At 39.1% G+C, this 6000-nt stretch overlaps 1 protein-coding gene across 1 annotated transcript in view; it reads right to left on the bottom strand.

Annotated features, from left to right (window-relative positions):
* TANGO6 (transport and golgi organization 6 homolog) overlaps positions 1 to 6000 on the bottom strand; it is a 193245-nt gene that overhangs the window by 118269 nt on the left and 68976 nt on the right. The window lies entirely within an intron of this gene.

Raw genomic sequence — 6000 nt, 5'->3', positions numbered from 1 at the left:
GTGCTCCGCACTGACAGCAGAGAGCCCCACACGGGGCTCAAACCCACAAACTGTGAGATCATTACCTGACCTGAAGTCAGACACTTACCTGACTGAGCCACCCAGGCACCCACAACTAAAGGAGTTCTTAACTACATTTTCTAAAGTGGCTGGTCAGCATACAAAGGCATCATAGGTCTGGAAGGTATCGAGACAATAATTGGCAAGAGGGAATTTTTCCTAGAAAGTGAGAGTGAAAATTACATAAGATTTTATTCTCTCCTGCAGCTTTGTTCTATAATGCCATATGCCTTACTAGGAAAAGTGTATGTGCAGGCAGTAGAGAAATGAGAATCAGTGAGAATCTTTTTCTCTTTGAAAACACTAGAAACATTATCATATGAGGCTTCATGAGCCCTTGATATTTGAAAACCTTGCAAGTCTTAAAATCCTTTTTAGAACAAGGCAGGGTATTTATTACTAACTCATTCACTCGTTTCATTACCCAACCAACCAATCAACCAACTGTCTGTGTAAGATCTATATAATATTCTCATTTAAACTCTAAGTCTGCAGAACTGTTACTGTTTATTTTCCCCATCACTTTCCTTCCAAGTAAATAAAAACTTGAGGTTTATGTCAGGTTTGTACCTATAGAATTTCACCACACACACCCCTCAGATTCCTTTGTTTAAACATCAGGAACTCTACAAAATTGACAGAAGGTAAAATTTCTAGCTTTGCAGAGTATGTTAACCTATCTGCATGTGTACGACAACTGACTACTGCATTGTTACTATATCTTAAAGGGAGAAGAGGATATGTATGTCCAGAATAAAAATTATGTTATCTGAGTAAAAGTTCAATTTTATCAGGAATCTGTAGAACTGGGAGAGATATTTTAGTAATAGACAGTGATAGATATTTAGATAATTTTGTGAGTATTACCATTATGCTAGACTTCAGCTCGTGCCTCTGTAGCATTATGGGCATTTGTTTTTTCTTTAAGTGTCTGAAATGGGAAAATCTATTTATAGCAGGAGTGTATGGCCTCTTTTTCATTTCTATTGTACACAACAATTACTTCTTAAAAAAAAAAAAAAAAAGAGGGGTGCCTGGGTGGCTCAGTCGGTTAAGCGGCCGACTTTGGCTCAGGTCATGATCTTGCAGTCTGTGAGTTCGAGCCCCGCGTCAGGCTCTGTGTTGACCGCTCAGAGCCTGGAGCCTGTTTCAGATTCTGTGTCTCCCTCTCTCTGACCCTCCCCCATTCATGCTCTGTCTCTCTCTGTCTCAAAAATAAATAAACGTTAAAAAAAAAATTAAAAAAAAAAAGATAACTAGACCAATGCAACAAAATAGAGAAACCAGAAAGAGACCTATATAAATATAGTCAATTGATTTCTTTTAAGTTTATTTTTTTAATTTAAGCACAGTTGCCACACAATGTTACATTAGTTTCAGGTGTGCAACAAAGTGATTCCAATATAATCAACTGATCTCTGCCAAAGAAGGAAAGTCAACACAATGGAGAAAAGACAGATTTTCAACAAATGGTGCTGGAACAACTAGACATTCATGTAAAAAAAAATGAATTTAGACACTGACCTTACACTATCACAAAAAATTAGAGAGAGACAGAGCACGAGTAGGGGAGGGGTAGAGACAGAGAGAGGGAGACACAAAGTCTGAAGTAGGCTCCAGACTCCGAGCTGTCAGCACAGAGCCCAATCCGGGGCTCGAACTCACAAACCACGAAATGATAACCTGAGCCGAAACCGTGAGTCAGTGGCTTAACCGACTGAACCACCCAGGTGCTCCTAAATGGATCATAGATTTAAATGTAAAACGCAAACTATTAAATTCCTACGAGAGAAGAGAAAATCTAGATAACCTTGGGTATGGCGCTGACTTTTCTGATAAAATACTAAAGAAAAAAGTCCATTAGAGAAATAAGTGATAAGCTAGATTTCACCAAAATTTAAAATTTTTTCAACTTTTACTCTGCAAAAGACAATGTCAAGAGAAAGAGCAGACAAGCCACAGACTAAGGGGAAATATCTGCAGAAAGACACAGCTGATAAAGGACAGTGATCCAAAATACACTAAGAACTCTTAAAACTTAACAATAAGAAAACACGCAAGCAACCCAATTTACAAATGGGCAAAAGAGCTGAACAGACCCTTCGCCAAAGAAGATACATACACATACAGCATATGAAGAGATGCTCAGCATCATATGCCATCAGAGAATTGCAAATTAAAATGAGATACCATTATATACCTATTAAAATGACTAAAATCCAAAACACTGACAACAGCACAGCTGGTGAGGATGTGGGGCAAGAGGAACTCTCATTCATTGTTGGTGGGAATGCAAAATGGTACAGTCACTTTTGCAAGACAGTTTGGCAGTTTCTTACAAAACTAAACATACTCTTACCATATGTTCCAGCAACTGATCTCCTTGGTATTTACCCAAATGACATGAAAACTTCTGCCCATACAAAAACCTACACATAGATGTTTATAGCAGCTTTATTCATAATTGCCAAAACTTGGAGGGAACCAAATGTCCTCCAGTAGGTGAATGGATAAATAGATTGTGGTACATCCAGACCATGGAATATTATTCAGCACTAAAAAGAAATGAGCTATCAAACCCGACATACATGGAAGAACCTTAAATGCCTATTACTGAGTGAAAGAAGCCAGTATGGAAAGGCTACACAGTATATGATTCCAAGTAAGTTACATTCTGGAAAAGGCAAAACTGTGGAAACAGTAAAAAGATCAGTGGTTGTCAGGGGCTGAGGGGAGAGAAGGGTGAAGAGGCAGAGCACAAAGAATTTTAAAGGCAGTGAAACTATTGCGTAAACAATATCATAATAATAGATGTGTGTCATTACACATTTGTCAAAACCCGTAGAAGTGTTCAGCACCAAGAGTAAACCGTAATGTAAACTGTAGGCCATGAGTGATAATGTGTCAATGCAGAATCAAAGACGTAATAAATGGATCACACCAGGGCAGAATGCTGATAGTGGGGGAAGCCGTACTCTCTGGGGCAGAAGGTCTATGGGAAATCTGTGTAATTCCTGCTCAATTTTGCTGTGCACCTAAAACTGCTCTAAAAAAGAGTCTATTAATAAAATACCCAACCAACTTTTCTTCCAGTTTTCAAGCTTCTTAGTCATTGTTGGATTCATCTTATTTGAGCGAGTAACTTCCCTAATCACCATAGGCGTAGGTGGATTCTGAATCAAATAGTTTACAAGGCAATTAAAGTTATGCATTCCTTCAGTTTCATAAGCCTACAGATTTCCCACTATGAGAATAATTAGGGAAATCTAAGACTACAGGTGCCAACTATTTTGTTCATAGATGTTCAAAAAAATGTTGAGGTATAAAGTAATATTCACTTAATTGATAGATGAGAAAACGGAACCACTAAGTAATTATTAATAATTTTTCAAGGGTCACCGGAGGCCATATCAAAGTTGAGAATTAAACATAAAGCCCTCATTTCTACTCCTGTCACTGCTTCTCATCACAGATCTCATATCCAGACTTCAAAATTCTGTGTAGAAGGCCTGAGGCCTGAAGGAGCAGCCCGCAGGTGAGTGACAGATTCCTTTATCTGGCTGCCTCTCTTCCAGGATCTCTGGAAGGCTTCAGGAGTGGAATGGGCAGAGCTCTGTCAGCCCACCTCTATGATTTATTTCAGGGCGTCAAGAGTGAACCAGTTAGATGGTGAGTTGTTCTGAATTTCTGCAAGCTTTCAAATTTAAGAACTGGGGAATGGACTGGCAGGGGTGGGATTGGGGGTATGGAGTGGTGGGAGGGAGCACACCTGCTAAGGGAAGCATATGAGGACCAAAGTGACAGCCAGAGGACAGCATGCATACACTGAAAAAGCCCCACAGGAGGCTTTACAAAGCTAGCCTAAGGGGCATACGTCTCTTCATCCGGCCTTACTCTGCTCCAGTGAGAATCACTACTTTGGGAGAATCTGAGGGTTTCTTCCAGCAATAAAATGCTGACCTAATTCCATAAAATATTTATGTGTATTCTTTGTGTACTCATTTCTATATATCACCTATGTTTCTCCAGATACTTTGCTGAATAGTTTACATGTCCAGTTCTCATCTGTGTCACTGAATTTATTTACAAGTGGTATTTTAATTTTGGTTCTAAGTCAGCATGCAGTATGCCCTGTTTTATAATAAGCCGCACATAAAGATACTAATATGAATCTTTTTTCAAAAACTTAAGAATTCATCGGATTTACCACAGCCACTAGAAGGTAAGCTCCATGAGGGCAAAGAGGCACATGATAAATACTTCTTTTTTTAAAGTTTATTTATCTTTGACAGACAGAGAGAGCAAGGGAGGGGCAGAAAGAGAGGGAGACAGAGAATCCCAAGCAGGCTCCACACTGTCAGGGTGGAGCCCAATATGGGGCTCGAACCCACCAACCATGAGATCATGGCCTGAGCCGAAGTTGGATGCTTAACCGACTGAGCCACCCAGGTGCCCCAATAAATATTTCTTGAGCGAGTTCACTCTATGATACTCTCAGAAAATATGGTATGAGACCTCAGTATTCGGGTCGGAGTCCCAGCCCCACCACCCTGACCCTCCAAGCTCAGATCAGCTCCATGCAGTGGTGCTATAGGGGACACGGGCCCTGAAACATCATCAAGAAACTTTACCAACATCACACTTTTACTGACGACCAACCTTGAAATTTAGAAAATGAGTTTGGAATTACACTTGTCTTGTTAGCAGTCTTAGACCTACACTTTCTCTAAATTGACTCCTCTTCCTAGATACCGTGCTCTAATAATCATCTTAATTACATAAATTAGAAAGGAAAGAAAGAAAAGTTTAAATGCTGTTAGATTCTGTTTCATCAGCTAAAACAATGAACTCTAATCAGAGATTGATTTAGTATAATCTAGACTCTGAAGCAAAAGTCCTAGCCTGACAATGACCATCTGAAAACATAATTAAGAATCATGATTTTTTTTTCTATTACAAGGACAGAAAACCCAGAATTACTATAGAAGCCCCTTATGAATCCATGAGTCAAACAGAAAAAAAAATTAAGAGATCTAGGGCAAAAGTACAGGGTGACATGTTTATGTTCACTTAAGTAAATGCAAAGTCAGAGGAATCCAGAATGTCATCAGTGAGTCAGGATGGCTCATGGAAGGGCAGTGACAGGTAAAGGATGTACATTTGCATTAGCTAGGTGAATCGTCCTTAAAACATGACTAATTTACATAGCCAGTCCCCAAACAACGGGCTTCTAGAAAGGGAAATGGAAATATCTGCGTTCTATTTTCCATTTGGGATGTGGTACAAAATGATAGGTGTTAAGTAAGAGAAAAGAAAAGCATAAAGACCATACTCTCAACTTATGGAGACAAAGACTATTCTTAATATTCAACCAGAAAAACAAAAACCAATCAGGCCAACCAAATCCAATAATACAACTTAATAAAAACTAGTCCACTGATGAACCCCTCCTTGACAATTTAATGGCAGGGATATAGTAGGACTTCAGAAAATGAACCAAAAATGTTTTCTTCAAAGTACATGGAAAATATAAAATTTGGAGTGCTAAGTACATCTACCAAGAAATGGGCTTCACATTAACAACAGACCCAAATAAAATTCCTCTTCCCCTTAAGGACAAGCTTTGAAAGGACACAAATTTGAAGATTTGAATCTTCATATTAAAAAATCCATTCCCAGAGGGTTCTCCACTCATTGCTACGAGTCATGACCTGTCTGATTTTGGGTCAGATTTCATTACATTTGCATCAAGCTTATTCTGCCTTCTTACAGTCTCCTAACATACACACATGCCCACCTCCCTTCTTGTCCGGCACTCCTCTGACTCTCGGTCTCTGTAACTCAGCTACACACTGGCTTCTGTTAGTGTTTAAATATACCAGGCTCTTTTCTGCTTCCCAGACTTTGTATGTGATGTTGTCTTTTAATGATTTTCCTCCA

The sequence above is a fragment of the Panthera uncia genome (genome assembly GCF_023721935.1).
Source record: "Panthera uncia isolate 11264 chromosome E2 unlocalized genomic scaffold, Puncia_PCG_1.0 HiC_scaffold_20, whole genome shotgun sequence".
In the NCBI taxonomy this organism is placed as follows: Eukaryota; Metazoa; Chordata; class Mammalia; order Carnivora; family Felidae; genus Panthera; species Panthera uncia.
This window is presented reverse-complemented; position numbering and strand designations above follow the sequence as displayed.